The sequence below is a fragment of the Amphibalanus amphitrite genome, unplaced genomic scaffold, assembly GCF_019059575.1.
Source record: "Amphibalanus amphitrite isolate SeventyFive unplaced genomic scaffold, NRLGWU_Aamphi_draft 000745F_arrow, whole genome shotgun sequence".
In the NCBI taxonomy this organism is placed as follows: Eukaryota; Metazoa; Arthropoda; class Thecostraca; order Balanomorpha; family Balanidae; genus Amphibalanus; species Amphibalanus amphitrite.
This window is the reverse complement of record NW_024882239.1, coordinates 137,401-150,789: the sequence shown is the minus strand read 5'-3', so window position 1 is coordinate 150,789 and position 13,389 is coordinate 137,401.

The window sequence follows — 13,389 nt, the reverse complement described above, 5'->3', positions numbered from 1 at the left end:
CACGGTGCATTGGTCTGGCGGCGGGGTGAGCGGGGCCAGACACGTGGTTAGCAGGGCGAGTGGAGTGGGCTGGGCAGGATCGGAGGACCATGGAACTGAGGGGTGTGTAAACTGAACACTGGGGAGGGGGTGACTGGAAAACTGAACAGGGACTGAACTGGGAGCGGCAGTGGGTTGAAGGCAGCGACTAATTTCTGAGCAGTACAGTGGTCTGGTCTGGCCTTGGAGAAGAGATTCAACAAAATCAGGGGACAAGGGGCGTGTAAGGGCTCCACACTTGGCTGAGTAGTGGGCTGGAATGGAATAGACAAGAGCTGAACAAGAGTTACCTCCAATGCACCACCGGCCGCCGCTCACCACCGCGCTGGCCTCGACCCCGAGCCGCCGTTACGGTGCTGTATTTTCCCATCCACGCCGGCACCGCCCACTAGAGTTCTGCACGGCTGCACTTTTCCACAGCCTAGCCGCCCCGCAGCCGTGGCTCCACAGCCACAGCCGCCCACAGCCGTGGCAAACTGTGGGCAGCCAGCCGTCAGCCGGCCGTGGATACTTTCAATGAAATGCAACCAAATAGTATATAATAAGTTGTTTTTAGTTGAAACATATAGCCAAAAGCACATTGCAATGGGATATAGATTCTCAAGCTCATGAAGCATCATAGATTAAGTGGTTGTGTATCTGGCTTTAGGCCGAAGGCCTGAAGCCTGATGCGCATCGCATGCCTACACAAGCCCTTGCAAGGGGTTAAGAAAGATGGGTACCTAGGTAGGTACCTACATCAACAGAAAACATAAACAACGAACCAGAATAGAAGCACTAGCAGTGTAGACATCTAATGCCAAATCCTGAAGCATGGTTGTGGGACAGAACAACAGACCCTGATGCTTTTCATTATCAATGTTAGGTATGGAAAATGAAACTGAAGTTTATGGACTGTCAAACAGTGATTGTCTAGTCAAAACTCTTGCTTCTTTCTTACCTTGCATATTTTCTGGGGTGTGATATGCCAGGCTTGAAGCAGCCTTCTGAGCAAGTCTCAAACTAATTTGATGTGCAAGGCATCAAAAGTCAAAACACTAGTGAGCATCCAAGAAAGAAAAACATTCATCTATTTTGATTTTTCCAAATAATGATCTTCGCTCAAATCCCCAAGGACGTGTGAGCCACAATTGCCTCTTTCAATCAAAAATTTTACTTGAGTTTGTAATGACGTAAATACCAAAGAAGTGGCAAAAAATTGTTTTGTGTCACTATAAACAGCCATAAAAATTAGAATTATTAAATAAAAATGCTATACAGTTAAAAGCTTCCTCTCAAACAAAGATTGGTTATCAAATTCTTATATTTTCAGAAGAAGACGTCATTTTATTAGTAAAGTCAACAGCTCGCGTAAGAAATATTGTGTTCAGGGTTTTCACCGTCATGTGAATTACGTGTTCAGGGTTTTCACCATCATGTGAATTAACCGTAAGTAAGGTTCATGCTCCCTTACAATCTAATTCCATTGGCTTCGTTCATCAGCATTTTCTGTTAGCGGTCACTCACACACCAGTTAGAACATAAAGCGCCAGTTTTATATTATGTAATTGGACTTGCCGAAAATCCAGAAATACGTCTAAGAGGTATTTTAGATAATATTTTATGAAGCCTTTACCTGCCTTTACCTAGATGTGATTTCTTTTTTTATTACCTGAAAGAATTATTGAACGCTCGTCCTCAATAGCTGTAAGGTGCTCTCCTAATGACCAGGTGAGATTGATTTGAGAGGGATGTGACAATGCAACATGTTGCATTTTCTGAAACTGTCAAGCTCTTGATGATGAAGGAACAATTGGTACCTTAACCTATAATTAGTATTCTGTACCAGAGGTCAAACTCCCCTGCAGCAAATGGTAAAACCATTACAGGTTTTCAAAGGCTTCACCACTTTCAATGTTGCTGGGCATCCTTTGCATGATTTTTACAGGCTAGACTGCTTATCAGAATGTAAGATTAAGGATTTAAAATTTTATATTTGAGTACTTAAGATTGAGCTTGAAATCTCACAGCCGTGGCCACAGCCGTAGCCGTGTTCTTGGAGATATTTGCAGCCGCCCCGGCCCACAGCCGTGGGGCTGCAGCCAGCCGCGGCTGCAGCCGGCCGGTGCAGACCTCTACCGCCCACCGACCACGCCCATCCGTCCCTCTGTGAAGGTATCTCGGGGTTTCTCCTGCCCGGCGTGACACCAAAGTGACGCGCCATTCCCCTGCTGAGCCGGGTCGTGTGACACGTCACGCTGTCGTGACTGCCGCCGCGACACGTCATGGCGTGTCACGACGCCGGTAGGTGGTGATTTCCGGGGCGGCCGGACACGGTATACATACAGGTGGACCCAGCCGAGCCACAAGCTCCGCCGGTGGAGGAGCCCTCGTGTTCCGGACAGGTGGACGGGCGGATGCCGCCGTCCGCCGCCGAGGGAGGGTGATGGCACGAGGGCAGAGGCGCACGCGGTCCGTCACGGTCACTGGCAACAGAGGGAAGTTAGGACAGAGACGTTTCCGGGGTGGACTCCGTCCGGTCTTGCCCAGCCCAGCACGAGGTTGCTTCTGCTCTGACCCGGTCCAGTTCAGGTTTTCGTCTGATATAGGCTTTACCAATCCACACGGAGTCTTGATCCATCCGTCTGCCAGGTCTGTGAGTTGGCCTCGTTTTCAACGGGGAGCTATTGGTGGTAGCCGATTGTCGTGCGTTGCAGTCATCCAGTCGCCTTGTCTGCAGCGGAACGAGCATTCAGTAATGGGCGTTGACTGCAGTGCATACCCTTTCAGTTTTTAGGTAACGTAAACTAAATCATATTTCTATCATAAGTAGAGCATCGCCATTTGCCTATGCATTCCAAGGAAGCTCGATTTCCTCAAACCTGTTTTTACCCTACCTGATACCGGAAAAATAAATATTGCATCGTTGGTAGTAGGAAAGTTATCATAAAAGTATTGCTATTGTTCGTCAAACTACATATATACCGGCAATATAATTAGGCAGCACTGACGGATAGCGTAGATCGCTGCTAGTTTGACCAGGCTGGGAGTCACAGTGGAGACATCGCAGCCATGCGAGGGTGACTTTCACCGAACAACGATCTCTGAAATAGGATTAGCGCGCGTGCCAAGCATTGTGTGGAAGCCCGCACCGCAGTCGGCTTCTGAGAGTGCAGTCGTGACTTGACAGTCTCGGCGAAAGTGGACACACCCCTCCGCTAATTGGTGAGCCGTAGAGGTGTGTGGACATTCCTCGAGTCAGATTGACATTAACGAAAGAGGAAACACATTTTCGTTTTGATATTTTGTTTCACTTGTGGTTATTTCAAGCAGTGCAGAACAAGCTTGTAGCTATTCATTACACCTATCTTGAAAATCGATGAAGTGTGTTTTACATTGAGTGGACACTGGACAGGCATAGTATAAGTGCCTAAAGAGCCAAAAGTAGCTAAGTGAACTCTAACCCTTTATATCGGGCCAATCCTTGCTTGCATGAAGCACCCTTGAACATGATGTCCTTGCATCAGCTGACGATCCATTTGATATCACTGCCTAACGTGACAGCTATCTAAACGAGGCAGCCAGCCTCCCAATCTGTCTGTCTGTCTGTCTGTCTGTCTGTCCGTCTCTGTCTCTGTCTCTGTCTCTGTCTCTGTCTCTCTGTCTCTCTGTCTCTCTGTCTCTCTGTCTGTCTGTCTCTGTCTCTGTCTCTGTCTCTGTCTCTGTCTCTGTCTCTGTCTCTGTCTCTGTCTCTGTCTCTGTCTCTGTCTCTGTCTCTGTCTCTGTCTCTGTCTCTCTGTCTCTCTGTCTCTTTCTCTCTGTCTCTCTCTCTTTCTCTCTCTCTCTCTCTCTCTCTCTCTCTCTCTCTCTCTCTCTCTCTCTCTCTCTCTCTCTCTCTCTCTCTCTCTCATCCCTTCCCGTGACCTATCATTGACCTATAGGCCGGTGCAAAGCATACGAACAGAAAACTGAGTACACCCCCTCCCCATTGCGGTCCATTGTCATTTGTCACCAATCTTCTGGCAGTGACGGGGGGAGGGGAGGGTAGAACGAACCCTATCTTATCGGCCAGTCAGCCACGTGCTGTACTTACAGAGGTATGATCGTGACGTCATCAGATGTGGGGAGGGTGCACGGCCGAGCCTTGAATCGGCTTAATCACGGTAGTAAATGAAGGGAGCTGGATAAGGTATATTTCATTTGAAACAGGTCTGGAAAGAGTCCCATGGATCAAGCTAACCATCACTTTTTATTCTTTGATGTCAAGTGCTTGATTGAATCTGATTGCTGATATATTATGGAAGGTAAGCATATTTCAATACATGGAGGGCACATAACACCACAATAACTGTCACTCGTAGTGTAGTAAAGCTGGTGATCCAGCACCAGTGCCGAACCACTACTCCGAGCCACCCTCAGCCCTCGCCGGCACAGGGGGGTTGATGCAACCCCCCCCCCTAAGGTTTTTCGCAAATAACTCGCGTAAAAAGCGGCTGATCGCGACGAAACTTTCAGTACCCTCGCATTGATCAATTTTACACCTACCCTGAAAATTTCATGACCCTGACCCCAATGACCTTTGACCTGTGACCTCTTTTCCGTGACCATGTTTGGCCGAAATCGTGATTCGGCGTATGTCGGCTCGCATTAACCGCGAGTATGCAAGCTTTCCGTGGTTTCAAACGTTCAAACATGTGATTTGATGTTGCTCCCATGCATTAGGGTGGGTGTCAAGGACACCTGAAGGTCAGGTCAGGTCATTGACCTTTGGTGACCTCCGTTCACTTTTTCGAGTTCTACATGTTTCTAGGCTAGTTTTTGGAGCTGAATTCGAATTTAGCAACCATTTGAACATTTACGAAGTAGTTTTGGTGCCTTCGTAACTTGTTACGAAGCTGTCAGAGGCGGATGACAGGTACTACGAATACCCGTCACGACCCCTACCGGTTGACCTGACCTGACCTGACCTGACCCGACCTGGTCTAAACGCTTAACGACATCATCTGTGATCAAAACTAACACGATATTCGTGATCAGCACCCCGGAAAACCCTATAGCAGCCACGCTTTATGACTTTCTAACAGGTCCCGATATTCCCGATTTTTGGGTCATTGACCTGACCTGGAAGGTCAACCGATGACCCGATGACCTAGGACCTTAAAATTGGGTATCATTGGCTTCCTCTCGTGACGGGCAACACGCTCGTTTTTTTCCGCGAAGCTCTAGCTCCATTAGGGGCCAAACGCGAGGGGGGGGGGGGGGGTCGTACCAACTTTACCGACGGCAACTTTACGGGACTTTACCGACGGCAAAGTTCCTTGTGCCGTCGAAGGACTCAAAATGGCCTGTGCCGGCGAGGGTTAGTGTTGGAATGTTACGGAGTGCGGAGCTCCCTGACGTTGCAGCAGTGGCAGTTTTGTGGCTGTGAGTTGTGACAGTCAGCCTTGACCTATCCCGACAGTCGTGTCTTTTAGTCTAGTGGATACTTCATGGACCAACCGCGGCCCGGGGGAGCGGTCTGGGACTCTGGAGCCGTGGGAAGTTTCGGTGAGAGTCATGGGACCGCGACCGCAGGCTATCGACAGGCAGTTGAATAAAGCGCCGCGGTGAGTGCACAGTGATACTGCGGCATGAAATCATTGAGGCCGCCTAGCCACCGTTTATAATCCACCAAACGTCTTTCTTTCCTTCTTTCTTTCTTTCTTTCTTTCTTTCTTTCTTTTTCTCTTTCTCTTTCTCTTTCTCTTTCTCTTTCTCTTTCTCTTTCTCTTTCTCTTTTTCTCTCTCTCTCTCTCCCTCTCTCTCTCTCTTTCTTTCTCTCTCTCTCTCTCTCTCTCTCTCTCTCTCTCTCTCTCTCTCTCTCTCTCTCCTCTCCTCTCCTGATAATCCTCTCCTGTGTACTGCATTACACTGTACTGCATTACTGCATACTTACGTGTACTGCATTACTTACGTGTACTGCATTACTGTATGTGAGAAAGAGCAGGAAACTGTTCCAGATGCCTCCCTGCAATTCTTTCAACGGCACGCTCTCGTGGGAGCTTCAGACGTGCCGGGCGGCAAACAAAATCGTCGCCTCGGGAACAAACAAAGCAGACCGTTTGTGTGCGACACTCACCGCCGATTGTTTGAAGTTTAAGCTCTGTCGATAAAGTGCGTTTCACTGAGGTGGCTCCGACGAAAACACCGCTTTTGACTGCACAGAATCGATACTCGCAACCGTTTTAAGAGAGCAAAATATTGCTCAGGTGTTTTACAATGTCATAGCCTGTTATTCTATCGGCGAAGCGAGGTAGCTACTTGTTACCCGCACTCTTCTGATTTCGATCGTCTTTGCAAAGCCCCATCTCAATTAGGAGTCAAAACTCTAGGGATTCTTTTCCTTTCTGTGGCATCGATGGACACAAAATGGCCGGCAGCACCGGCGATGGTTAACGAGCCGTCTGAATTTTGATGAATCGACACATGTAGCTTTACTATCAACTCGTTTGACCAACTGCAGCCATGCTATTGACGTCAAACGAGTGACGTAGACTACCGTCTCAGTCGCTTCAGTCACGGGGCCCATTAGGTCGACCAGGAAAGGCTCTCCGGGCCATATCTATAGCTGAAGTCACTACTCCGTGACATCATGTCTGTGCCTCCCTCACCCTCACCTCTGTCCCCGGGGAACTGACTCACCGGTCATGGGTCGTTGGCGACCCGACTGTCCCCTGATCGGAGGGATCAGGTGACAGCGAGGGGTCCGAGAGGGGTCCCCTCGCCGGAGGGCTCGCAGCTCCCCGCGGGATCCCGTCATCCGTCTTCGCTGACGGCGCGAGCCGAGGGCAGGGGGATGGTGCGACGCTATCTGGCATGGCCCCGGGAGCGGGTACCGGCTTCTGTTTTCCGTCAAGCTCCATCTGATGCGGAAATCTGATCACCGTAGCTCACCGCCTCCCACGCATGGAAGTTATATGCTGTACCATGCGGTTTGCAAGAATCACTAGGACGATGTTTTCAGGTGTTACGGTGTTTTTGCGTCGTAGCGGTCACGAGTCGTGGCTCAAGTTAGTCATTTCCGGAAGTTGAGGTAAGTGAATAGTTGTGCAATTATCCGGGAAAATTCAGCTGTATAAAATTAAGAAGGATAGATTGTGAATGCTGAGGCTACTGTGCAAGTTGCTATACAGTTACTCAAGGAAATGTTGCAGGGTTTTGTGTGCAAATAATAATTGGATACCTTGTCCAACGGTAAGCTATCTATGGCAGCAGCACATGAAACCAAAGCTTCTCTGTGTCTTCCTGACCAGACTTACCATATTATATCAAAACTAATTCGGCATGCACATTCCACTGAGTTGCCATCTCCATCTAAGTTATAGTAATTGAGATATAATAGTAAGATAGGTTAGTCATCTAAGTTATAGTAATTTTTCCTCATATTTTAATCATACCGCCATGTATTTTCTTCGTTCTTCTCCTGTTGAAACTCAAGTCGAGGGTAGCACCGACCGACCAATCCCATATTTCCCCGTGGACCCCCTATCGTCTGGTCTCAGACTCCGACGCTGTCGTGGTCGGCCGTTACCGTACCAAAGTTGGTCTGGCTGCATCCCATGGGCGACAGTGGCGGGTCGACTGAGCCCCTAGACATCCGGTGGACCAGACGACAGACAGGTAGCCTCTGTGTTACGGTCTCCACACCTCTCCAGGGAGGCAACTTTGGCGTCTACCGCTGCGCACTGTGGTCTCAGTGCCCAACTTACGGACGGCTCCGTCCCAAGGCAATGGTCGGTCGTCGCTCAGCTCTGCCGACAGACAGGGCAGGACGGGGCGGGGAGAGGACGGGAGGGTCACGAAACCGGGGACATCTCCGTGATATGGGAGGGGAGGGGGCAGTGACTCTGATGGAAGACATCACACGCCAGTATTGACCGTATCAAACGCTGAACTTTGGCGTGCTGACGCGGGGAGCCGGCCAGTAACGACCTATCGGCTCCGAGGCAGGTCTGAGAAGATAGTGAAGTTAGAGGTACGTGACTGGACGCCTCCTTTGATAACATTTTCTAGTCTCGTCGGTCCCTTTAATAACAGGGATTTAGAGGAGGAGAGACTGTCTGTAGATGAAACAAATGGTCTGGTCGAGCTTTTACGACCAATTAGCTAGGTGTTATTTTGAAGCTGTTACGGGCCAGGCTTTAGTGTGGTGGTTTATTTTGTTTGTAAGAAAAAAAAACAGCAACGACATGTTGTTTCGTCAGGCTGGATTTCGGAGCACAAGCACGAGATTTATGAAAAAAGTATGTTTTTATGCATTACTTAACCCTAGAACGCCTAGGGGGGGGGGTTGTATCAACCCCCCCCCCTGAGGTTTTTTCGAAGTGCACGCTAAACGGCTTGTCGTAGCGGGCTGAAATTTTCCATACCCTCTGGGGCAACCTTTGCGCATCTTTTGCCGAAAAAAATTGATCGGGTCATGTCAGGTCACGGAGTTATGACGTCATAAAGGGAACAACCTCCGGCCAGATTTACGCTAAATTGGAGATTGCTTCACATTGGTATAAATGGCGACTGACCTGACACACTGATGGATTGTTTTAGAACCATAACTGGCTGATTTGACATTGGCACAATGTCCGTTGACCTTTTCAAGGTTACTAAAGGTCAAGGTCAGGTCAGTGACCTCGGTTGACCTGTAATGACTTCTTGCACTTGTATGCCTTTTCGGGGTATTTTGATGCCCTGAATTCGAATTTGCTATCCATTTCAGGCATCGTCGGTTGTTTCTTGTAGTTCATTTTGGGTCAGGGTCAGGTCAGTGACGTCACACGCCTGACGTGACCCAATGCACAAATGACCTTGCAGACTTCCGATGCTCCCAACGCATCATTTTTAGAGTTATGACATCGAAATACGCACCAAACGATAGAGAATTGATCAAGGATCACGATAGTGAAGGTTTCAAGTCGATATCTCTTACCGTTTTGCCGCAATCGGCGCGGAAATCTGAAAAAGTTAGATTTTTCCGAAAATTTGACCTTTGACCGGTCATAAGTAGGTCAAATGTTGACCTAGGACCAAAAAATATACCACCAATCGCGAGATCTCGTTGAGAGCAATCCGTTGGTTTTTTCCGCTAAGCTCTACGACCTTCCGTTTCGAAACGCCAGGGGGGGGTCGTAACAACCCCCCCCCCCCTGGTCGTTCGTGTTATGAGAAATGGCCTGGTCGTGCGAGGGTTAACCCGCGCCCCGTAGGGCTATCGGCGGACCCATACCAGCCCCCGTTCACGAGCTCCAGAATCCCTTTACCGTGACGTCCCCACGGCGGTAAAAGCTCCCTTCACCCATTGGCATGCATGCAAATTTCATCGTCTTTCGGGCGAGCTGGAGAAAAAACAAGGCTTATGTGTCATCAAAAGATGTACCAATGTAACAATGAATTCGCCTCATTACGATAAATGGGGCTGAAACTAAAAAAGTAGGGCTACATATCACGCAAAAATCAGCAATTCAAATGACCCCTCCAATTGAACGTGAAGGATTTCCTCTTATGACGTCACCACGGCGCCTTTATTTCCCTAGTGAACCAACCTGAGTAGTAAAGGAATCTTGGACCCTACCACCCGTAGGGGGTAGGGTTTGATATAATTGGGTATGATATAATATGATATAATTGTATGATACGATTGGCGGCCACTTGAAAGTATGCCCTTGACATGCTGTGTTTCCCAATGGCCACACTGTCATGGAGCCTGCTCCACTTGTCGGGTAACGAGCAGATCCCCTCCCCCCCACGGACCCCACCAAATCACCACACCACTGCATGGTAACTCCGGTCGAGTGTGAAGCTGCCTGTTCGGACCCTTTTCCGTTTCTGACCTCTATATATTGATTTTGTTTGATCACATTCAAAACTCGTACCTGTGTCCACTGTCAAATATATTTGTTACAGTTTTTGGTTTGTTTTAATTGCAACGTTCCAAAAGAAATCGAGGGAAAACAAAGTAAATATCGACACATCTAGTTAAGTCAGAGTTAAGCCATTGCACCTTATCCTGTTATGAGGCGCTCAGTCACGACCCTATCCCCTAGCTGAGCGGCTATACGTAGTTTCCGGTTCCGCATACCAGCACGGCTTAGGTCAGTGAAATTGGGGACAGGGGGGATAGCATCCGGGTCATTTGACGGTGGACTTAAGTAAGGGGAGGGAAATAAAACTCAGGTATTGTATTGTGTGTCGGCAAAGGATCTCATACCCCTTACCGTGCTTTGATTGACGATTTATCGCGTCTATACAGGTGAGTCTACTCAAAGGTCTCTTCCCTTTTCTTCTGAGTGCAACTGCAGACTCTCTTCAATGAGCTCGAATCGCGAACCGGGCCTCGTGACCACAGGCCATAGGATAAAGTTGACCAAAGGTTGAGCAACGGCTTAAAGAAAGGCTGTTAACCCTCGCCGGACCCATTGGTTTTCTACATACGCGCCGGCCGAGGGGGGGGGGGGCGGGTACGACCCCCCCTCGCCGTTTCGCCCCTGGTGGAGCTAGCGCGTCGCGAAAAAAACGAGCGTGTGCGCCGTTACGAGACGCAGAGATTGGTACCCGATTTTAAGGTCCTAGGTCAACCGGTGACCTCTGAGGTCAGGTCAAGTGCCCCAAGGTACGGTTCAGTTTTTGGTGAATAACTTCGCAAAAAACGGCCGCAGAGCGCCGATTTTGGCAGCATCGTGTTCGCCTCGCTCAGGCGCATCGAATGATATACTTTTTGTCCGGGTCAGGTCAACTTGGGGTGTTGACCTCAGGTCAAGGTCAGGTCAGCACCCCCAGGTCACGAAGTTGGTCGAAAGAGGTCATGTCGCATATCATTCGATTCGGCAGGCCTTTCTGAGTCCATTGGTGGCTTTCCCGACTCGCTAGCTCAATTTGATCAAGAGTTATTGACGAAAAACTAATATGACCTTGATGACGTCATAAATGACGTCACGAAAGGTCAGCATTGCAAAAGTGACGCATCTAACCTTGCAAGGAGTGCATCAAATCACGATTCTGTGTGCTTGAGATAGTTGGAGATCGTTCCCGGTGCCAGAATAGCAGTTTTCATTTTTCCCCGTTGACTTATAATGGTGAGGTCACGAAAATGACCTGACCTCATATGACCTTTAGGAAAAATCCGAGATATACAAGTTGTGGGACTCATAATGGATACTAGATCCTGCAAGTTTCATTTCCCTGTGACATCTCCTCTGGCAGTGAGGGCGTTGCGAAGTTGCGACATCTGAAGACCGTGCAGAGGTTCACTTATGACGTCATAGGTCAGTGACCTGACCTGACCCGAAAATGCGGTTGGTGTCAAAAGATCCGGCTTGGATCAAAGGTCAGGTATGCCAAGTTTCAGCTCTCTATCGCCAGCGTGTTCGGAGCTATCGCGAAAAAACCCTATGGGGGGGGCGGCACCCGCCCCCCCCCCCCCCTCGGCCGGCGAGGGTTAAAGGCCGCCGTCCACTGTGCGGAACGCGTGCGGTCCGTACGGAATTTAACACAGAACCCTATGGGCGCATCCGGTCCGTACGGAAATCGTGTGCGCTCCGTCCGGACCGCATCCGAACGGCAATCAGCTGTTGATTTTCCGTCAGCTCTCCGCATGCGTTTCGGAAGCGGTTGCTACGGAGACGGAAGAGTGATGTCCGACGCGTTGAACTTTTCTGCGGAAAACGCATCCGGAACGTCCGGAACAGACGTGGTTTGGGGCCGTATCGGAGGCAAACATTGTGAATTGTACGAAGAATTGGAGCTCGATCATCATGAAGTAAGTAAAAATTATTTCCTTAGAATGGCAAGAGTATTCGCTGCTGGTTACTTGCAATATTTTATTTGGTAATAAGTGATAGGAAACACTTATTAGCTCTCCGCATCCGGACCGCATCCGGACCGGATGCGGCCGGCGTGCGGCGACATTCCGGACGGACTCCGGACGGAATTCCGTCGCAGTGGACGGCGGCCTTTAGTTGAAGCACCATCTACCCTATAACTGCCTCCGTCAAGGGCGTTCTCAATCTCACGAGAGCTACTGGGGATGGGAGGCAGAGGAGAGAAATGGCACGGCACTGATATCGAACCTAATATAGGCATCGGTTGATCATGATATGCTGCCCATAGGCGGCGGAACGGGGAGGGCACCGGGGCACCGTGCCCCCCTTTGATTTTGGCATTTTAACATAAGCCCTATGGGCGTTGTATGAAAAGAATGGGACCAAAAGTCGGCAGTGCCCCCCCCCCCCTTAATTGAAGGTGTTCCGCCGCTACTGATGCTGCCTCACGCTTTCCGTTCGTGACGGTCAATGTGAGATTCGCGCTCACATTTGTCGTGCGTTTTTGCCATTGTTTGGAATAAGAACAACGTAAATTTGTACAAACCAAGTCAATGCGATGCAGCCAGAGTCACTCATACATCCTAAACTTCTATAGAAAAGTGACTCCGATGACTAGTAGGTAATATGCATGGCGCTGAAAAACAATAAGCTACCTTACAAGCTACACCTGTTGTTCATTCAACTGATTTGAGGTGACATGATGCATGACATGATATGGTAATGTCTGCTTTTGTTGAAGCCAAAGAGGAATTTTCACCGTGCATATCACTGTGGAATATCTCATTCATTCCATCCAAATTTATTTACCTTTATCTTCCAATATACTTCGGGCCAGTCTACGTAGTTAGTTTCGACATTTGCTGAGCTGAGGTAGCCCTCAAGGCTATTGGCCACAGCCACTTACCTCTGTTGTCACTGACAAACCGTTTTATCCGTCTCGTAAACAACACTCAGCGAGCTCGAACAACAACGGCGCTCTCTGATTGGCTGGCGACTGGCCGTGAACGGACGCCGATCCCCCGGTGTGAACGTGCACAGCATCCCGATCCGACCGATAGAGCCACTCCGGGTCGTTTGTGGGGACGCTCGGGGTCGTTTGGGTCCGCTTGGGGTCGCTTGGGTCCGCTTGGGTCGTTCGGGGTCGTTCAGGGTCGTTCGGGTCCGCTCGGCTCCGCTTGGAGTCCCTCGGGGTCGCTCGGATTCATTCAGGGTCGGTTAGGGCCCGGTGTCAGTCGTACCCACTACCCACCCTGACAGTTAGCGCGTACCATGGACGGTCCCAGCCACCGACACCACCACGCACAGCTGCCGAGAGCCCGCGTTCGCCTCGAGTTCGCCCTCCGTTCGTCCACTGAAAACACTTTGGAAGAACGTTAAGAACGTACAGGGGTATTTAGACCCCTGTGGGGTAAAATGTTATGCCACCGTTTTTCAGAACCCCCATGGTTCTTCACGTAGACGGCTTTGCATTCTCATCAAAAGAATCCACACGATTCTTCCAAAGACTCTTATGAGGTTT